Raw genomic sequence first — 22,970 nt, 5'->3', positions numbered from 1 at the left:
AATCGGCAGCAGAAACTAAGCTTGTTGACTTCGTACCTGGCGATTCGTCCAAGCAGTTCAGCATCAGTGCCAATTTGGATCCGAAATAGGAAAGCGCGCTCATCGAGTTCATCCGTGAGAATCGGGACATTTTTGCATGGAAACCCTCTGACATGCCAGGTGTACCGAGGCAACTCGCCGAGCACACCCTTAATGTGGATCCTAAATACAAACTGGTGAAATAGTTCCTCCGCCGGTTTAACGAAGAAAGACGCAAGGCGATTGGAGAAGAGGTAGCCAGGCTCTTAGCAGCTGGTTTTATTGTTGAGGTTTTTCACCCTGAGTGGCTTGCCAATCCGGTGCTGGTCCTTAAGAAAAATGGCACATGGCACATGTGTGTGGATTATACAGATCTTAATAAGGCTTGTCCAGCAGATCCTTTTGCCCTCCCCCGTATTGATCAAATTATTGATGCTACGGCGGGTTGCGAGCATTTAAGTTTTTTGGATGCATATTCTGGCTATCATCAGATCAAAATGGCAGTTAAGGACCAGGAGAAGACGGCATTCATAACTCCCTTTGGAGCCATCTGCTATGTGTCTATGCCCTTTGGGCTCAAGAGTGCCCAGGCAACTTATCAACATCCAGGGAGAAGGAGACTTTGGTTGACGACTTGAAGGAAACCTTTGATAACCTGAGGAAGTACAAGATGATGCTTAATCCGGCCAAGTGTGTCTTTGGTGTACCGGCAGGCAAGTTATTGGGTTTTCTGGTGTCCAACAGGGGAATTGAGGCTAATCCGGAGAAGATCACAGCCATCACCTCCCTGGCTAAACCAAAGTGTATCAATGATGTTCAACGCCTGGCAGGCCGGATTGCCACGTTAAGCCGGTTTATCAGCTGCCTTGGTGAGAAGGCAATCCCTTTGTATCAGATGTTGAAGAAGACGGATCAATTCATCTGGAGTTCCGCTGCTGATGAAGCATTTGAGGACTTAAAGCGGCAATTGGTTAATCTGCCTATGCTCGCCGCTCCCATTGACAAGGAGTCGTTACTGCTATATGTTGCTGCTAATGCTTGTGTGGTCAGCGTGGCTATTGTGGTGGAGCGAAAGGAGGCAGGTAAGGAGCATCCGGTTCAACGTCCGGTCTATTATATCAGCGAGGTACTCATTGAGTCCAAGCAAAGGTATCCACATTGGCAGAAGCTGGTGTACGGAGTTTTTATGACAAGTCGGAAGCTTAAGCAATACTTCCAAGGGCACCCAATTACAGTGGTCAGTTCTGCTCCTTTGGGGGATATCATCCAAAACCGGGAAGCGACTGGCCGGATTGCCAAGTGGGCTATAGAGCTTGGGCCGCACGGCTTGAAGTATGTGCCTCGGACGGCGGTTAAGTCTCAAGCACTTGTTGATTTCAGCAATGATTGGACGGAACTACAAGCACCTGAAGAAAAGCCGGATCACACATATTGGATAATCCATTTTGACGGATCCAGGCAATTGGAAGGCTCGGGGGCTGGAGTCATATTAACTTCCCCACGAGGTGATAAGTTTTGTTACGTTCTCTGCTTAATGTTCCCTTGTACTAACAATGCAGCTGAGTATGAAGCCTTGATCCATGGTCTCCGGATGGCTAAGGAGATGAATCTAAGTCGAGTTAAGTGCTTCGGTGACTCGGACTCGTGGCTCAACAAGTATCTGGCACATGGGATTCCAAGGACCCACTCATGGCAGCGTATCGTCGTGAGGTGGATATTGTTGCAGGTCACTTTAAAGGCTATTAGGTGGACCACGTGGACCGACGAAAGAATGAAGCGGCGGACGCTTTAAGCCGGCTGGGCTCTCAGCGCAAACCGGTCCCGCCAATGTTTTTCTGGATGTGCTACACAACCCGTCGGTCAAGCTCCCTGGTGAAGCGGATTTGGCTATTCCTGATCCGGAGGCTCAATTGGTGGCAGCTCTTCATGTCATTCCGGATTGGACGCTTCCTTACCTGGCGTACATGAACCGGGGCGAGTTACTAGAGGATGAGACTCTGGCCCGACAGATAATCCGGCGGTCCAAGTCCATGACTATTGTCAATGGCGAGCTGCATCATTGCAGTGTGTCAGGGGCGTTTCAACGCTGTGTGTCTCCTGAAGAAGGCTGTGAAATTTTGCGTGAGATCCACGAAGGAGATTGTGGTCACCACGCCGGTTCAAAATCTTTGGTAGCTAAAGCGTTTCGCCATGGCTTCTATTGGTTAACTGCTCATGCTGATGCGAAGGATCTGGTTAGACGATGTGACAGTTGCCAAAAGTTTTCAAGACGTGCTCATGTGCCGACTTAAGAATTGAGAATGATTCCAATTACTTGGTCGTTTGCGACTTGGGGGCTGGATATGGTTGGGCCTTTCAAAAGGTCCAAAGATAAGAAGACCCACCTCCTGGTGGCGGTTGACAAGTTTACATAGTGGGTGGAAGCAGAACCTGTTAGCAAGTGTGATGCGGCCATGGTGGTTCAGTTCATCAAAAAAGTGATTTTCCGGTTTGGCTTTCCACACAGTATCATCACGGATAATGGTACCAATTTGTCCAAGGGTGCCATGAAGGAGTTCTGCGAACGGGAGCACATCCGGCTTGACGTTTCATCAGTGGCACACCCACAGTCAAATGGTCAAGCAGAAAGGGCTAATCAAGAGATCTTGAGAGGCATCAAGCCCCGGCTTATGGTTCCTTTGCAGAGAACACCGAGTTGTTGGGTAGAAGAGTTACCATCTGTGTTATGGAGCATCAATACTACACCCAACAGATCAACAGGATACACGCCGTTCTTCATGGTCTACGGAGCAGAGGCGGTTCTCCCGAGTGATATCCGTCATGACTCGCCTCGTGTGGCGGCTTACGTTGAAGCGGACAACGAGACAGCACGGCAAGATGCTTTGGACCTGTTGGATGAAGAACGTGACATAGCAGCCACCCGCTCGGCGATTTACCAACAGGATCTTCATCGTTATCAAAGTCGCCGAGTCTGAACTAGAGCCTTTCAGGAAGGAGATTTGGTGCTTCGGCTCATTCAAGACCAGACTGATATGCATAAGCTATCCCCACCTTGGGAGGGACCTTTCGTGGTCAGCAAGAATCTGCACAACGGGTCATACTATCTGATCGATATTCGAGAGCATAAAGACTCACGTACATCAGAGGAAGAGACCAACAGGCCGTGGAATATAGCTCATCTTCAGCCTTACTATACCTGAGCCATTGGCTCTACTTATGTACATATTACGATGATTTATATATTATGATTAAATATAATAAACCGGAACCTCAGCTAAAGCGGGGTATCTGTCCTTTTACATCATGTGTGGTTACACGGAGTTGTTCTAAAGCGGCCTCCGGTTTACCCCTTGAGTTAGCTTTTCAAAAGCATCATGTTATATCACTTGGGGGCTTGGTCGTGTCCAAACCATTGCAACACCTCTTGATAGGCGAGAGCCACCAGATCACTTGGGGACTTGGTCACGTCTGAACCAGTCACGCCTCTTGATCGGCCTAAGGCCACAGAATCACTTGGGGGCTTGGTCGAACCCGAACCATTGCCACGCCTCTTGATCGGCATAAATGCCACGGTTTCATTTGGGGACCTGGCTGACTTGAACCATAGCTACACATATCGGGAGCTTGGTCATGTCCGACCATGGTAACGCCATCTGATCGGCTCAAATAAGCCTCTTTTTGCAAATGGTTTTATCATTGCCTTTGCTTCACAATTTTCTTTGATAGATATTTCTTTCTTTTTGTTGCGTTTTTTAAACCGACAAAATTTTAAAACCGGTTCACACTGTCAATTGACGGAACACGGTTCATTTTTAATCCGGAGACTATTTGCCCGGTTTGATTTTTTTGTTAACATCCTATTACGGAGTAACACGATGCTTTATTATAACCCGGCACGGTTTACATGGTAAACCAGCATTATATATATACAGGAGCTGCTATCTCCTCCAACAGTGTGGGTTTATGAAACCTCCGTTTCAAGATTGGCTAAGCCAACTTCATGCCCAACGATGGCAGGTATCATGTATCTCAAAGATTTGATCATATGCTTACATTTCAGATATTTTGATTTCACATATGCAGACATCATACTCCGCCTGACGGTACAACCGCGGTGGCACTTTAAGATTTTTATATTGTAGAAAATACTTTGGAAAGTTCATCACCCAAAGGAAGAACAAGTTGCAGTAATTATGCACGAAGGCATATCAAAATCAAGAGTATCGACTAGCCTATTACAAGGCAACACGGTGCCCAAAACAAGGTCATTGTTTTTTCAAAGGAGAAGCAGTTTAAACCGGCTTCCGGTTCAAGCTTGGTCACCAGCCTGGCCTGATGGTTGTGGGTCATCCCGCGCCGCTTCAACTTCAATTTCTCTACCCAGCGGCTGGAAATCAACAGTTGTCCAGTCGATTCCCATTAATGCTTGTAAGACAGCTTCATCATGGATCAGCAACGACGGTTCAATATCGGGAGCGTAAGTATGCTTACAGATTGGAGGGATAAGATTTTCTGCTTCATGAATTGGTGCAGCTACTCGCTTGTTTTGATTGTCATATTGGGCTTGATAATGAGACAAGTCTGCTTCTTCAGCCAATTGACAAGCTAGCGGACGCACCTCCCGGTTTATTGCTCGCAGATCCGTTTCACTAAACTCTGACCCGTCTTCCTTCAAGCTGGGATAGCCCTGAGCCGCTTCAATAGGATAAAAATCCGGCACCCAAGCTTTTGCCCGGATTAAGGCATTGATCGCACCGGTTCGAGCAGCAAATTTCTTCAGCTCTTCAACCCGGGCAGGAAGCACCGACAGTTTCTGCAGAGTGTCCTGAATCAAAGTGGGCGCCGGCTTGTTGTGGGATGCAGTACAGATGATCCACTGTGCACCAGTGTACAGTTGTTCGATCAACGTATAGGCGGCTTTCAATTTCTTCCGCACATCTGACCCCAAATGACCAATGCGTGTCCCTGAAATTTCACAAAGGGTTAACAAATCGGCAGCTCTGTAACACGGCAGAATCAATTCAGAAATCAAACCGGCTTACCAAAGATAGCAGCGGTCATGGCATGCACGTGCCGCTTTATGCTGGTCGGTTCATCCACCACCGGTTTTAGTGCAGCCTCGGCGTCTTCTGCTCGTTTGGTTAAAGCGGATTTTTCAGTAGCCCAATCCGCCCGCTCCTTCTTGAAATCCTTCTTAAGCTGTTCCATGACGCTTAAGGCACTGGTCAACTCCTCTTTTGCTTTTGAGGTTTCAGTCTGTTGGGACTTTAGATTTTCTTGGAGATCGGCGATTTGGGTCTCTTTTGTCTTCAGCTCAGCCTGCATACAGACAGTTATATGATTCAGCAAGTAGTGCAAGAATTGAAGCACCAACCACATAACAAGTTATGCACTTGGCGCTTGGGGGCTAATGCCTATTTGATCTTCATATTTCACTTGATTATAATGTCCCAAGCTCAATACAAGTATTCAACTTGGCACTTGGGGGCTAATGGCTATTTGTTCAAATAAGTTCTGATGCGGCGATATTAATTACTTAAGTCCCGGTTTAACTACACTAAGTTGAACCGGCCCTTGGGGGCTACATCAGCGAATTTCGAGGCATTAAGATTTATATTAGTAAGTCCCGGTTTGAAAGAAGATTACAAACCGGTCCTTGGGGGCTAGGCGAGTCAGCAAGAATTGAAGCATATAAGCAGGAAAGAGCATATGGAAGTTACCTCATATTTATCTTTCATCATGTTAACCAGACCGGATTCATAGTCACGACTAGTATACAGCCGGTTCAGATAGCCGGAATGGATGTCTTGGGCGTTCAGAGCAGCGTAAGTCGCCAGATCAACATTCCACTTGCCCTTGCCAAAGGCAGCAAATTCTTCCTTGGCAGTATGTTTAGACAAAGCGACAGGATTGCTTGGCTCTGTATGGCCAATGCCAGTAATAACAACTTCATCATCTTTGACGTCGCCGGTTTGCATTGGGGCCGTCAGTTTATCAGTAGACTTGGATGGACTGGTGGATTTCTCAATCCGGATGGGGCTTCTGGGCTGGTCAACAGGACCGGAGGTATCAACATGTCTCTCTTCAGTAATAAAATCATCATCTTGTGGTGGTGGGTCGTTTGGCACATCCTCACGGATGGCCGCTTCAGGGTTGAGTACTTTGTCCGGTTCAGGAATAGCATCTTCTTCAGCCGCTCTATCTAGACGAGCCTTCTTGCTTGGCTTAGGCTTGGCCTTGAAAGGAGTAACAAAGGTCAGTACAGTATATTCTACAAAGTAATACACCAGAAGCATTATGATAAGTATGGCTTACCCAAACACCGTTTTGAGCGGCAGCAGCTGGGTAGCTGATGACTCGCCAGATGATGAATGGGAAGTGACCTGATAATCGGAGTCAGACGGATTAAGAGGTTAACGAAAACAACCCATTTTAGGACAAGCACTGACAGGCAAATTAGAGACCTCTGAATGACGTTTCCGAACCGGACTATTCGGTAAACCGGCGGAGGTAACTACTTGGCCACTATGCCGGGTCGTGCGGTGAGCTTCGTGCTGTTGGGTCTTCATAAGAAATTTGGGATCCAAGTAAGCAAGAGGATGAGAAAATTTAACCTTCCGGTTTGCCTGACGGATTTTTAGTGAAGGCAAAGGATCTGAATCGGAGGAAAGAATAATTACCTATGCAACATCAGCATGACTAGCTTTGGCATCATCCTGACAAATATCATCATCAATAAGGCGCATGAAAAATAAGCCAAGTGAATCAAGTTCTACCTCAAGGTCCGGGTTACCTACATCGTCATCAGCGGCCGGATCAGAGGATGCAGTGGTTCTTTTTCTGTGGGTAGTCTTCTTCACAACTTTAGTCTTTTGCCGGATTGATCTTTCCGGTTTGTCTGGGTTTTCTGGTTTCTCCTGCGGCAGTTTCTTGCTGCAAAACGGATCATTGCCCTGTTTAAACAGGCATTGATATTAAACAATGACCAGATATATCAATAACAGGTTCAGAAAAAAAAAACAATCAAACTCTTACAGCTGGCGGTTTGTTGGTGGCACAGAAGGGAAGTAGGCCGGTTCGAGCACAGACGTGTTCCGGTTCATTCAGCATTTTATTCACAGCCTCTGTGATTTCTTCGTCGGTAAGATGGATGTTAGCATGTCGCAATGGGTCATCAACACTGCCAATATACTCGCACATCAAACCGGAGCACTGACTAAGGGGTAGTATGCTCCACGATATCCAACAGCGAGCGAGATCAACTCCTGTTAAACCATTGGCCATGAAGGCTCTGAGCTTGGACAGTTGAGGAGCGCATTTGCTTCTCTCCTTGGCAGTCAACCTTTGCGGAAAGGGGTGTGTATTGCTAAGCCGCTCCAGACGAAAGCCAGGCAAAGGATTTTCACCAGCAGGGGAGGTGTCTCTGCAATAGAACCATGTTTGATTCCACTCTTTGGGGTGGCTGTGCAGCTTGGCGTGAGGGTATGTGACGTCTTTCCTTTTCTGAATCACCACACCGCCCAATTCCGTATTGGAACCGTCCAAAAACTCAGTACGGCGGTTTAGATGGAAATGGTCTATGAACAACTCCAGTGTGGGCTCCTCTTGAAAAAACACCTCACAGAGCACTTGGAAGTGACACATGTTTGTAACAGAGTTGGGACCAGTGTCTTGTGGGTGGAGTTGAAAATCGGCTAAAACGTTCCGGTAAAATTTAGAACCGGTCGGCTTAAAGCCCCAGGCTAAGTGATCTACGAAAACGACGACCTCTCCTTCTTGAGGTGTGGGAGGGCATTCTTTGCCAGGAGCTCTCCAATGGATGGTGTTTTTGCTGCCTAAAGCGCCGATTAGGACTAAATTATTCAGTTGAGTCTCTGTGACGCGAGAAGGAACCCAGTTGACTCATATACTTGCTTGGCCATGATGAAATCTACAAGATAGGTAATTCCAGTTCAAGAATGCATTTATTAAAGTGCACTGGTATGTACAATGTTAAACCGGAGACAGCTCTATCTAAACCGGAGTTTTATGAAGCAACAGTATCTGGCGGTTCAACAAGGGGACTAATGGTATATACCGGTTTGGCAATTTTTCTATAAAGTTAAACCGCCGGATCTAAGCATTGAAACAGTTGAGATTGCGGATAGATAAGTGTACAGAAACAGATTTCACAAGATTTCTCTACAGCGACGGATCTGAAGCAAGTTTAGAAAAGAAGGAAAATATTCAAGGTTCAAAAAAGAAGAGTACCGAATCAATGGACAGAGATATAGGTAGATCTATGGTCTTGAGGCATATAAGTAAAGGCGGATGCTAAGAACTACTGCTACATAGAGCAAAGGTTCACAGGTTCATCTAGGATCTATCATATGAGTACGAAGCAGACGATGAACACTAAAGAACTTGGAAACCCTAGAACGGATCTATGGAGGAAAAGTTGAAGAACTCACCGGAGCCGAGGAAGAAACAGAAGGTCGCCGTGATGCTCTGGTACAATCAGGGTGATGTAGCGGCCAAGGTTGGAGCAGAAGTCGTCGACGGCGGCGGAGCTCCGAAGCTGGACGACGCGGGGAAGACGAAGCAGAAGGGCACGAAGGGGAAAAAGAAATGACCCTTCGGTCTTATTTATAAGGCAAGGGGCATGTGTCAGGCGCAAAAATCAAGGAACCGTGGGTCTGGAAACGGAGCTGTCGCCTTGATTGTCGCAGACCTATTAAACAGAAAAGGTATCATGGATAAGTTTCTTTATAACAGGTGACGTCACGCCGGTTTACAACGACCAGAGAAGATGACATCACGGCGATTCAACAAACTATAAGAAGGTGTTGAAGATGAAGATTTTTGCTAAGGATTGACATGAACCTGTTCAAATCAATTTGGGGCCTAATGTTGAGGATATCACTACTGGGCATAAACCAGCCTATCTGGGCCGGGTTAACTTCTTCAGTAGTTAACTATGTTGAAACCCAAGAAGGCAGATGAGGGCTCAAGGCCCATAGTCGGTTCAAGGCCTGTAGTCGTAAACCGGCGCTGGTATGTAGCTTGTATTGTAAGTTAGGAATAAGTAGAGACCAAACCGGACACATCTATGAGCCGGTATTGGGAATCTGTGAACCGACGGGCGTCACCCGTGTATATAAGGGGACGACCCGGCGGCGGTTCAGACGACAGACAACAACTCGAGACATAGGCAAAGCTTGTTTGCTCCCTAGTCATCGAAACCCCATCAATCCCATCACAACTAGACGTAGGCTTTTACCTTCATTGAAGGGGCCGAACTAGTATAAACTCTCTTGCGTCCCTGTGTCCGCTTTAACCCCTTCAAGCTAACCCGTCGCGATGGCTCCACGACTAAGTCCTTTCTCTAGGACATCTGTCGTGACAAAACCACGACACAACCGGAAGCAGTTGCATCATAATCACGTGGCAGTCATGAGACTTTAGGTTCTGAAACTTTTTCTCTGGCATATTTATTATTCCCTTTATATTCGACGAGAAGCCAGTCGTGACCTTCATACTAAGCAGGCATTCAAAGAAGATTTCTTTCTCTTCTTTCGTAAGAGCGTAGCTGGCAGGACCTTTATACTGCTTCGGAGGCATGCCGTCTTTTTCGTGCAAACGTTGCAGGTCCTCCCGTGCCTCAGGTGTATCTTTTGTCTTCACATACACGGCCAAGAAGCCTAGCAGGTTCACGCAAAGGTTCTTCGTCACGTGCATCACGTCGGTTGAGGAGAGGACCTCTAGGTCTTTCCAGTAGGGTAGGTCCCAAAATATAGATTTCTTCTTCCACATGGGTGCGTGTCCCTCAGCATATTCGGAACAGCTAGTCCACCGGGACCCTTTCCAAAGATTATGTAGTGTAAATCATTGACCATAGCAAGCACGTGATCACCGGTGCGCATGGCGGGCTTCTTCCGGTGATCTGCCTCGCCTTTGAAATGCTTGCCTTACTTTCGACATTGATGGTTGGTCGGAAGAAATCGACGATGGCCCAAGTACACATTCTTCCTACATTTGTCCAGGTATATACTTTCAATGTCATCTAAACAGTGCGTGCATGCGTGGTATCCTTTGTTTGTCTGTCCTGAAAGGTTACTGAGAGCGGGCCAATCATTGATGATCACGAACAGCAACGCCTTAAGGTCAAATTCCTCCTGTCTGTGCTCATCCCACGTACGTACACCGTTTCCATTCCACAGCTATAAAAGTTCTTCAACTAATGGCCTTAGGTACACATCAATTTCGTTGCCGGGTTGCTTAGGGCCTTGGATGAGAACTGGCATCATAATTAACTTCCGCTTAATGCACATCCAAGGAGGAAGGTTATACATACATAGAGTCACGGGCCAGGTGCTGTGATTGCTGCTCTGCTTCCCGAAAGGATTAATGCCATCCGCGCTTAAAGCAAACCATACATTCCTTGGGTCCTTTGCAAACTCATCCCAGTACTTTCTCTCGATTTTTCTCCACGACGACCCATCAGCGGGTGCTCTCAACTTCCCATCTTTTTTTCGGTTCTCACTATGCCATCGCATTAACTTGGCATGCTCTTCGTTTCTGAACAGACGTTTCAACCGTGGTATTATCGGAGCATACGACATCACCTTCCTATGAACCCTCTTCCTGGGGGGCTCGCCGTCAACATAACCAAGGTCATCTCGTCTGATCTTATACCGCAATGCACCGCATACCGGGCATGCGTTCAGATCCTTGTATGCACCGCGGTAGAGGATGCAGTCATTAGGGCATGCATGTATCTTCTCCACCTCCAATCCTAGAGGGCATACGACCTTCTTTGTTGCGTATGTACTGTCGGGCAATTCGTTATCCTTTGGAAGCTTCTTCTTCAATATTTTCAGTAGCTTCTCAAATCCTTTGTCAGCCACATCATTCTCTGCCTTCCACTGCAGCAATTCCAGTACGGTACCGAGCTTTGTGTTGCCATCTTGGGGTATAACCCTTTTTTGTGATTCTCTAACATGAGATCGAACTTCAGCTTCTCCTTTTGACTTTCGCATTGCGTCCTTGCATCGACAATGACCCGGCGGAGATCATCATCATCATCGGGCACATCGTCTGGTTCCTCTTGATCTTCAGTAGCTTCACCTGTTGCAGCATCATTGGGCACATCGTCTGGTTCCTCTTGATCTTCACCAGCTCTCCCCGTTCCAGCATCACCGTATTCAGGGGGCACATAGTTGTCATCGTACTCTTCTTCTTCGCCGTCTTCCATCATAACCCCTATTTCTCCGTGCCTCGTCCAAACATTATAGTGTGGCATGAAACCCTTGTAAAGCAGGTGGGAGTGAAGGATTTTCTGGTTAGAGTAAGACCTCCTATTCCCACATTCAGTGCATGGACAACACATAAAACCATTCTGCTTGTTTGCCTCAGCTGCATCGAGAAACTCATGCACGCCCTTAATGTACTCGCGGGTGTGTCTGTCACCGTACATCTATTGCCGATTCATCTGCGTGCATTATATATAATTAAGTGTCCAAATTAATAGAAGTTCATCATCACATTAAAACCAAAGTGCATACATAGTTCTCATCTAACAACATATAGCTCTCCAGAGCATCTAATTAATTAAACCATACATTGAAACTATGTAAAACATTTCAATGCGAAAACAAATGCGATCATAATCGCAACCAAGGTAACAATTGATCCAACGGCATAATGATACCAAGCCTCGGTATGAATGGCATATTTTCTAATCTTTCTAATCTTCAAGCGCATTGCATCCATCTTGATCTTGTGATCATCGACGACATCCGCAACATGCAACTCCAATATCATCTTCTCCTCCTCAATTTTTTTAATTTTTTCCTTCAACAAATTGTTTTCTTTTTCAACTAAATTTAACCTCTCGACAATAGGGTCGGTTGGCATTTCCGATTCACATACATCCTACATAAATAAAATCTATGTCACGTTGGTCGGCATAATTTTCATAAATAATAAATGAACCAATAGTTATAAAGATAATATATATACCACATCCGAATCATAGACAGGACGAGGACCGACGGGGGCGGATACCAAAACCATCGCACTATATAAGATGCAATAATACAAGTATCTATGTAAACATACAAGTAAGAATATTTTTTCTTTTAGAAAGAAGATAAAACAAGAGGCTCACCATGGTGGTGCCGGCGATGAGCTCGGCGCGGGTGATCGACGGCGGTGAAGACGGGGACGGGGCGTGACGGACCGCTAAACCTAGACAAATATTATGGAAAATGGAGGTTGGAGGTCGAGCTTGGAGAGGAGAAAGCTTAAGTAGTGTGGCTCGGGCATTCCATCGAACACCTTGTGTGCATAGGAGGTGAGCTAGAGCACCACCAAGCCCTCTCCCCCTCGGCCAGAGAAAAACAGAGCACTGGGGTGCTCTGCTCTGCTCGCGAGGGGTATATATATATAGGCACCTCATTGGTCCCGGTTGGTGACATGAGCCGGGACTAAATGAGAGCCTTTGGTCCCGGTTCAAGCCACCAACCGGGATCAATGGTGGTGGGCCAGGAGCGAGGCCCATTGTTCCCGGTTCATCCCACCAATCGGAACCAAAAGGTCCATATGAACCAAGACCAATGGCCCACGTGGCCCGGCCGGCCCCTGGGCTCACGAACCGGGACCAATGCCCATATTGATCCCGGTTCTGGACTAAACCGGGACTAATGGGCTGACCCGGCCTGGACCAAAGCCATGTTTTCTACTAGTGTATATTGACTCAATCACCATGAATTCGCTTACATCTCTCAAGTTACAGGGAGGTAGAAGAAGATCAGAGGAGGGAGACGACGAGAAACCAGAGACGGGAGAGAGGGACGCTAGCCAGCCAAGCCAGGCCGAAGCCTTCCGATCCAAGCCGCGTCGCTCGTTTCCAGCTCCACCCGTATATGTAGTCATTGCTTTCCATGGCTTCTCCGCAGGCCCATGGCCCAAGAGCGGCCCACTGTCCAGTCCAGGTAGTAGTTGTAGGGAAGCTTGCTGACAATCCTTTCAATCGCCAAGCAGGCTGGTCCACCAAACTCACCGTCGATGTCTAGCCTCTTACCGCTGACAAGACTAGACACCGTCGGCTTAACCACCACCATGGTCCATGGATGACCACCACAACCATCCTCGTGCACTGAGAATAGTTGAAGGACCATCACTTAGGGACGCCGCCCTAGAAATCGGGAGCCTACAATGGACCTGAACCCACTAGGCTCCCATCACCGGGCGCACCAAGCCGTCGGACGACAGATCAAGACAGCAGCTCGGCTCGAACCGCCACCCATCGAGGACAGAAGAGGCCAAGGTCGCAGACACCCACGCCAGATCCGAGCAGGGGGAAGCGGGCGATCCGTTGGGTCAAACGCCATCTATCGCAGACAGAGGTCGGAAGCCTCGATCCACCTGCCCCTCGTCACACCTAGACGCCACCCGACGCCGCCGGAGAAACGCTGACCACCATACCGCCGTCACAGCATGAGAAAGGAGTGGCCCCACCGCTGACAACGCCCCATCGGCTTTGCCCGCTGCCGCTTTCTGCTGACGGCGAGGGAAGAGAGCGCAGAGAAGGATGTTTGGTGGCGGTTGGATTGCGGCTCTGCCCGAGCCGCCCCGGATAGGGACGACGCAGGGGACGGGCGGTTGTTTTTTGCTACATGCGTACATGGGATCCGCGTGTGGAGGGAGAGGTAAGTTACAAAACTTACAAAATAAATATGGGTTTCCATACCAAACTTCTAAATGTTTTTATTAGGTTGAAATGATTTTTTCAACAGCATATTCAACATTACTCTTGTCTCAAACTTCTCGTGAAAACAAGAATGGTGGTCAAACCCAATCCAAATTTCGACATGTGATTCAACATATACGAGCCTATTTATGTTTAGATAAATAAATAAAACATGGATTTAATGATGGGACAGTGTAACTGGTTGATTTTGGTGTAGTATGAGACCATCAGTCCTTTTCCAGTCAGATCACATGCCCCAGTTTCCTATCCAATGCGTCAAAATAGCGCTGATGCATTCAGTGGATCCCTCAGTTTCGGAAAGTTTCTAGGACTGGTTAGAAGTTTATGTGTGTCTTTTCCTTTTTGTTTTTTGTGTGTTTTCTCTACCAGTTTTCATTGGGTTTTATCTCTTTTTTACTTAATTTTCCAAATACATGTTGAACATTTTTCGTACACAGGCTGAACATTTTTAAGATATATGATAACATTTTTCAAATGCATGTTTAATATTTATTTGAATGCATGTTCAATATTTGTAAAATACACATTGAATACATTTTTCAATATATAGTGGAAATTTCTAAACACACGTCTGAACACTTTTAAAAAATGTCATGAACAATTTTTTTAAAAATTTGCGAACATTTGATGAGTGTTAGAACATCTTCTAAAGCGCACACACATTTTTATATGTTCTTAATTTGTTTCTAAAATTGCAGCAACAAAATTTTACATTTCATGAAGATTTCTTTAAATGTCATAAAACATACTTTTTAAAGCCCAAACAATTTCTTAAATGTCATAATTTTTCGTATGATATGTCATCTTTACATATTTCACGTACACTTTTTTATTGTTGGTCAACATATTTTGAAACGTGCGTACATTCTTTAAATATCACAAACGTTTGTTTGAATGCTATGACCAATTTTGAAAACGAACCAATTTTCAGATTTCATTAACTTTTTTTAATGCGTGGTGAGCATTTTTTCAAAATCGAAGTAAAGTAACTTTTTAAATATTTTTTATGAAATAATTTTTATATATACTCCATCCGTCTCAAAATAAGTGACTCAACTTTTTTTAAATATGTAGAGATGACATATCATACGAAAAAATTATGACATTTAAGAAATTGTTTGGGCTTTAAAAAATGTGTTTTATGACATTTAAAGAAATCTTCATGAAATGTAAAATTTTATACTAACTTTGAGTTAGTACAAAGTTGAGTCACTTATTTTGTGAAGGAGGGAGTATAATATTAGGCTGGCGCATTGGACATGGGTACGTTCTCTTTTTTTTTTTATGAACAGTATGGATACGTTCTCAACTAGCATGTTGCCCGGGCATCGCAAGAACAAGAAATCGGCTCATCTACTCTCCGTTTTTTTTTTCTTGGAAGTAAACCGGCTCATCCTGGCATACACACGCCTTCACAGACCACAGCTCCATGTCGACGTCCATGCTGGCAGGTGACAGCTCGCTATCCATCCCCGGCCACCCGTCGCCGTGCCGGCTCTAGACGCCTCGTCGTTTCACCGGCCAGTGCTACTGCAACCGGCGAGCATGAAACGGACAAATCTGTCGTTCGGATTGGTGACCGGCTTGTCGCCGCTGTTCTGCAGATGTGGTTTTTGTTTTTGCCGGCCGCCGGGGCCGGGCGGGAGGTTGTTGCCTTCACCGGATGCGAGCGCCAACGGGTGACTGATCGTCCTCGCGAGCTGACTCGGACAGCCGGTCAATTTATTGTACTACAAGAGCACCCTAAAACCATGATCGAACCTAGATATTTGATTTGTTTGCTACTCTCTCCAGGACTACATATAAAATAAAATGAGTGAATCTACACTGTAAAATATATCTATATACATCCCTATGTATCCATATTGAGTTTCTAGAAAAACTTATACTTTAAAAATGAAGGGAGTAGAATAATTTAGTGATACTTCACGGTACGGTGAACGCAGGATCTAGGAAAGATTCCAGTTTCGTTGTCAAGGAGACGTGCACACTCGACTCACAAACACAAGAGACAAGACAAAAATAATGGGTCCTACTAGGATTCTCACTTGACCAAGACTCAAAACAAATCAAGTCGATAAAATAATCATGAATAAATGAACATGGTAGAAAATTTATAAAAATATAGGATCGCGATATTTGGCACATGTATGTCACATAGCAAAAACTACCACACACATCATTTCTCTTATTTAATTATATGCATGATTGTATTAGAATGAATCAGTGTCTTCTTTCACATGTGTTCCTTTCTCTAATTACATGCATGCACTAGAGGACAAAAAAGATGATGTCATTTTAGTTTCTTCTTATTTCGGAAATTCAAAATGTTTTGTAGCTCAAACCATCGGTCCACGCAAAAATTATTTTCACATAAAAGATTCATCACGACAAAATCTTCAAAACTAGATCCCAAGTTGGTATGTTTCGACAATATTTTTTTCAGGTCAAAGGTTACCACACTTGGGTTACATAAGTTACCAGCCCTTTGATATGCAACTTACCATATTATTTGCACATAAGTTACCGATGGTATAAACATGGTTCTTCACCCTTCTCCATATGCACATGCATATATGCACCAGAGGACAAAAAGGTTGATGTCATCATAGATTCTTCTTGTTTCAAAATTTTAAAATGTTTTATAGCTTAAATCGTCAGTCCTATGCAAAAATCATTTTCGCATAAAAAATTTATTGCGATGAGATCTTTGAAACTAGATCCCATGTGGATATGCTTCAATGACTTTTTGTGGATCAATAGTTAACACACATGGGCTACATAAGTTACCACGCCTATGGTATGCAAGTTATCATACTCCCTTCGTCTCAAAATTCTTGTTTTAGATTCGTCTAGATACGGATGTATCTAATACTAAAACGTGACTTGATACATCCGTATTTAGAAAAATCTGAGACAAGAATTTTGGGACGGAGGGAGTACTATTTACCGTGTTATTTTCACATAAATTACTTGAATTTGTTTTCAACAACAAAAATTCCCTTGGTCAAAATTATCGTGGTGTTTGTATGTAAGTTATCGGATATGTGGTTCGTATATTACCGTGTTATTTCCACATAACTTACCGGAGTTATGTTTTTTAACAATATTTTACTCCTTGACCAAAGTTACTGTGTGTGTTTGTGTGTAACTTATCGGATACAAGGTCTATATATTACCGTGCTATTTTCACATAAATTACCGGTGGTATGTTTCGACAAAAATAGTTCCCTTGGTGGAAATTACTGCTGTATTTATACGTAAGTTATCGGGTATGCCATTCGTATATTATCATATTATTTTCACATAAATTATCAAGGGTATATTTTCAACAAGTTTCCCCCCTTGGTCAAAGTTACCGTGTTATTTATATGAAAGTTATCGGGTATGCGGTTTATACATTACCATGCTATTTTCACATAAGTTATCGGATATGTTTCAACAACTTTTTCCTTCTTGGTCAAAGTTACCGTGGTGTTTGTATGTAAGTTATCGGGTATGTAGTTCGTATATTATCGTGCTATTCTCACATATGTTATCGGTGGTACATTGTTCAACATTTTTTTCCGCATTGATCAATGTTACCGTAGTGTTTGTATGTAAATTATTATCAAATATGCGGTCTGTGCATTACCATACCATTTTTTACACAAGTTACCGGGTATATTTTTCAAAAACTTTTTTCTTCTTTGCTCAATGTTATAGCGATGTTTGTATGCGAGTTATTAGACATGTTGTTTGTATATTACCATGTTGTTTTCATAAAAATTACTGAAGGTAAAAAATCCCGATTGCTCAAAGTTACCGCGGCGTTTGTACATAGGTATGTGATGTATATATAACCATGATATTTAAACAGAATTTACCGAGGTATGTATTCAACAATCCCTCCTCCCCTGGTAAAAAATTAACATGGTGTTTGTATTTAAGTTATCAGGTCTGCAATGGGTAAATTATCATGCTATTTACATAGAAGCTACCAGGGTTATGTTTTCAATAACTTTTTTCCTAAATCAAAATTAGCGCGATGTTTGTACCTAAATTATCAAGGTTGTGGTGCGTAAATTACCGTGCTATTCATACTCCCTCCGTCCGCGAATAAATGTACATCTAGCTTTTGTTCTAAGTCAAAGTTTGAAAATTTTGACCAACTTTATAGAAAATAGTAGTAACATATATGACATCAAATTGGTATATTATCAAAGTACATTTCAAAACGGATCTAATGATATTAATTTAGTGTCATAAATGCTTTTACATTTTCCTAGAAAGTTGGTCAAAGTTTTAAAACATTGACTTAAGACAAAATCTAGATGTACAATTATTCGCGGACGGAGGGAGTACAAAAGTTCCTGTTGTACGTTTCAACATTTTTTCCCGGTAAAAATACCACAGTGTTTGTATGTGCTATTTTAAGGGGGTATATTTTCGACAAGTTTTTTCCCGAGTCAAAATGACTCATGTAAAATACAAGATCATGCCAAATTACTCATCTTGTCAAACAAACAAAATCATGCTTCTCACATATAGTTCAGATGCATAATTAACTGGAAAAGGAAACCATGCTTGACGCATATAATTCAGATGTATAAATAACCGAAGAGGAAAATCATGCTTGACTCTTATTGTCCAGATGCATAATTTTTCTTGACTCATATAATTTAGATGAGTAATTTTGCTCAAGTTGAATGAAAGCAAAATTACGAGCCAATGAACAAAACCATGCTTTAGTCGTATATAATTTAGTAGTTCAGATGCATAATTTTCCTTGTTGAACTAGGTCTTAATTATGAGTCATGCAGGAATCATGCATCATGCTGATATGAACCCAAATTCTGTTGAAGTTCCTTTAGCGACCCAACAAGGAATGCAGGAAAAAAATACTCACAGGACCGAGAACACAAGAATTAATTGAAGAACATCAGAATTTATAGATGAAGAGGAGAAACCAGTCAAGATTTAGGATGGGAATGGACCGGGTCGGCCCGCCGGGTCACTGACCCGACCCAAAAATTCAAGGCCAATGGGTCACATGGGTCGGTCTCAAACAAGATTTGGGTCAACAGGGCCGGCACCGAGTGACCCGTTGGGTCAGCGGGGCCGGCCCGCTTTATAGTCTTATAGCTCACAACAGCCGCAGTCTTCATCCTGCCGACTTTGTCGTAAGAGCCAATTTTACAATACAGTCAGTTGTATAATTTTTGGCGAACGCTCGCGTATATGAACAACAAAATTGTCTTGATATGTTTCATCAAAATGCGCATGTAAAAAATCACAAGTAGACGGCTTAATTTTTTCCTATTACTATGTATTAAATATTTTATTAATTCTAACACTAGCTAGATTCCATTAAAGCGTGTCTAATTTTAACATCTCATTTGTGCACAAGACAATGTAAATCAAGAATTTGGGTTGACCCGGAATGCCCATCGGGCCAACAAGGCCACTGACTATTTTTTATACGGGTCAACCCGTGGCTTCTCAAATTGGTCTTGGGGCCATGAGGGCCGGGTCCAAGGTCAATCGGGTCGGCCCATTCCCATCCTGAGTCAAGATGCATGTCAGTCACTTGCTTCTGCAAGGAAATCACCCGAATAATCCTAAAAAATAACCAGGAGCCGAACCCTTGCTCACTTTGTCAGCCCCACACGAACTGCTTGCCTGCTTGTCAGCCATCGCCGCCTTTCGTTCAGTCCGCCGGAGATCCCCTGCGACGCCCGGATCCAGTCTCCGCCGTCCCCGACCTTGGTATCCCCGGATCCGGAAGGTGCGCCGCCGGCCTGCTTGAGCCAGTCGTCTTCGTTTCCGTCGCTCGGCTTCACGTCGTCCCTAGCGTGTGGACTGCGCCGTCAGCCATCGCCTCGTCTCTGTTCGCGCCGTCAGGGATGAGGTATGCAGCTGTCGGAGCCACTTGTCGCCATCCCACATGATTCTCTCCAGCCTGCACCTCCGGTGAATGTCTGCCCGGCCGCGTCTCCCTCTCCTCCGCTTCTTCCTCATCCCACATTTCAATCTGTCTCTGTCGGGATGCAGCACGCGGGCGACGAGGTGGGGTCATAGTTGTTGCAGTTGCCGGAGACAAGGCTGTAGGTGACCTCGAGATCTCGATCGGGTGGCTCCCGATGCATGAGGTCGTTTTGGCAAACTATCACACGGTTGTCACATACATATTTCGAAGAATATATGCTCGCCGCTTCTTTTACTACCCCCTCTGTTCCTTTATATAAAGCTTATTTGTTTTTCTCTACTACTATTAAACAAGCAAACATATTCTTCACTATGCCCACCCAGGTAAACGTACACAGGGAAAAACAAGACAAACTACCACCCCAAGATTAGGCATCTAACCGTCCAGATTAAAGTCAGGCCCCACCTGTGTGCGTTTAGCAATTTAGAATAGCGGACGAAACTCTGCCATCGATCGACAAGTTCCACCTCCCCGCAAAAAAAAATTCAAGCCAATCAATTACAGAAAAACAGCCACAATTACGGCAATTGATATGTCCGCCTCACAACAAACGGCTAAACTTACGGGAATCAACTCGATCTTCCTGCCTTTGCCCGCCCGGACGTACGTCGCAGCCGCCCAGCCTGTCCTGCGCCATCGCCGCCATGCGCAGCGGACGACGCTCGCGCCGACGAGCTTCTAGCCAACGCAGATGCAGACTATCCTCTTGTGCGCAGTATGTGGCCAGTTCCATCCCAGTTAATCTCGATGTCTTTCTTCGATGTCGCCGTTCAAACGCACATTGCAGTGAGACGTCGGCGCCGCCAAGCCACTGTTGCGCCATCGCCGTCCAGCGAGTGTTGGCCATCGCCGCCTTCAGCAGCCGACGACGTCGGCGCCAACCAAGTCCTCAGCCAACGCACCTGCCTGCACAAGGGAAATTCTATTTAGCAAATATGTGTGTACTTCATTGCTTCCCTAATCCCTGTCAAATTTGCATCTTTATAACAATTTTCTTCACTGTTTTGCATATTTACAACAGTGTGCTGATCAATGCATAATTTTTGGGCAAACCATAATAGATCTACCTCCTGTGACTTCAGCATGAATTTTAACGATGCATCAAACTGGAGCCCTCCATCATGTTGTTTTAACAGTATAGTATTCGAATATGTATGACTGAATGAATAAAACCCTGTATGATCTATTTGTAACCCAGTCCAAGAGAGAGAAGAAGAAAGTCCCAGTCCAAGAATATGAAACCAACTCATTTGTTTTAACAATATAGTATTCAAATTTGTTTTAACATTCAGGCTCTGTGGATGAATCTGTGTCGACTTGGCATGTAAACGAACCTATTCAGGACATAGTCAAAGTTAGCATGTAAATGATCTATTAAGGACACGGTCATTCTCTTGTTGATACTTCTTGGAGGGTTTTGGTCAAGGAAGTGAAATACCTAGACTGGGTTTTTCTTCTCCACACTCAAGTTCCCCGTGATGTGCATTTTCTTCCCGGGCAAGACTGCTTGTAGAACATCTGAAAAGGATAGAATAACGTCTCTCAGGAAAATATGGTGGTAACTGAAAAAAGGCAGCGTTCAAATGATCCGAACAATAAAGTCATGATTTTCAGCACACTAAAAAGGCAACAACAGGTTTATGACTGAAACAAGTGTAAATCCTAGAAGACCAGGACCTCTGTTATCTAAATAGATGAAGAAAAGGGCCTTAAGAGCCCTTTCGTGCATATGTTGCACCGGTCACATTATCCAATGCATCTAACAATGAGCTTTCTGGAAACTTGATGGTGTTTAGGAAATTATACAGTATTACAAGCCGAACGATGTAAGAATGCTCAGTGCAGCTCCGAGATAATAAACAGTAAGTTGCAATTGTTATGCTGTTTTTAACTACAAAAACACTCATCAGGTAAATAGCAACACTCATCAGGCACGGGAATTAATCGCGAAGACCTCACTGCTATGGTTAGTTATTAGCCCCACTGCCTCATCTTTTGATAAGACGATTTATGTTGTTTTTTTGCTTGTGATGCTAATGCTTTGTTGCTTTGTCATTTATTCATGCAATAGCTGAAAGTACTGGAAAATGTATTCTAATTTGCATCGCTTCACATGGAACTAATATCTGATAAGTGGAGACATATGGGTACACCTTCCTACCTATGTTTTTTGTATGTCCCCATTAATCGTATTACAAAGGAAGTGTCCGCAATTAAGAATTGTGTAGTACCAAATGAGAGTAGATGATATCATCAGCAGACTACTCATCCATCATGTCAACCTACAATAGCAAAGCACGTCTCCAAGTTGTTTTAGCAGACTTTGAACAAACACATTAAATTTAACAAAGTAGACAATTTGATGATAGCTAATTCTCTCAAGCAATTATTTCAGTCAAAGTTTAGTATGCACACAACTATGTTCAGTTCACGCAAGATTTAGATAAAAAGCAGTCACATATACATATCCTAATGGGGATCTCGGATTCCTCACCGTCTACGAAGTACGCTGAGCAGGGGGTACCCACGAACGGACGCGGCGGCGCTCGTTGTTGCTGGGACGGCGCGTAGTAGGGGGCATCGATGGCCTCCTCCAGCCGTAGTAGAGGTGGGGAGCCTCTGCCGGATCCCTCCAAGGTTGCCCGGTGGTCGGTGCCGACGACCCATTGGAGGCAAAACTCATCCATGGCGGCCGGAGCGGAGCCGTGGCTGCGGACTAGGCTGGTGGCCGCGAACGCGTTCGTCGCGGGGCTGGAGAGCGATGGGGAAAAGGGAAGCGAGGTGGAAGCCGTAGGCGGCAGATCCGGGCTGCGTGAAGAGACCGCCATGGACCGGCGCAGCGGCAGGAGGGGGTGGGGGAGGGGACATAGATCGGCGGCAGGGGAAGGGCGGCCGCCATGGACCAGGCAGGGGTGGGTGTTCGTCTCGCCGCCGGTGGGGATGTAGTGGAAGAGGGGCGGACATGTTCTGTGAGGGAGAGAGGAGCTTATCCACCTGTGTCTGTGTAGTGAGGGAGTTGAGTGTTTGCTCCGGTTGTCCGATTTCTTTGTTTTTTTACGGCAAGTGTTTACAAATCTGGTTCGGTCATATATCAATGATTGATTTCGAGGCCAACTTTAACGCACAGCCTCAAACGGACGTTCGTTTTATCTGAATTTCGTCCGTTTGAGATGGCAATAAGGTCATGTCCGTCCGAATTTGTGTTTGCGCCGGCCAGGCACCCAACGCAGG

At 44.8% G+C, this 22,970-nt stretch overlaps 1 long non-coding RNA gene across 1 annotated transcript; it reads right to left on the bottom strand.

Moving 5' to 3' along the window:
- Positions 1–20,125: 20,125 nt before the first annotated feature.
- On the bottom strand, positions 20,126–22,770 carry LOC123190775 (uncharacterized). The gene is made up of 3 exons (XR_006496563.1): positions 22,234–22,770; positions 21,178–21,257; positions 20,126–20,645 (listed from the first exon to the last, which is right to left on the bottom strand). It is a non-coding gene; the product is annotated as an uncharacterized lncRNA (long non-coding RNA).
- Between the last annotated feature and the right edge of the window lie 200 nt (positions 22,771–22,970).

The sequence above is a fragment of the Triticum aestivum genome, chromosome 2A (assembly GCF_018294505.1).
Source record: "Triticum aestivum cultivar Chinese Spring chromosome 2A, IWGSC CS RefSeq v2.1, whole genome shotgun sequence".
In the NCBI taxonomy this organism is placed as follows: Eukaryota; Viridiplantae; Streptophyta; class Magnoliopsida; order Poales; family Poaceae; genus Triticum; species Triticum aestivum.
This window is presented reverse-complemented; position numbering and strand designations above follow the sequence as displayed.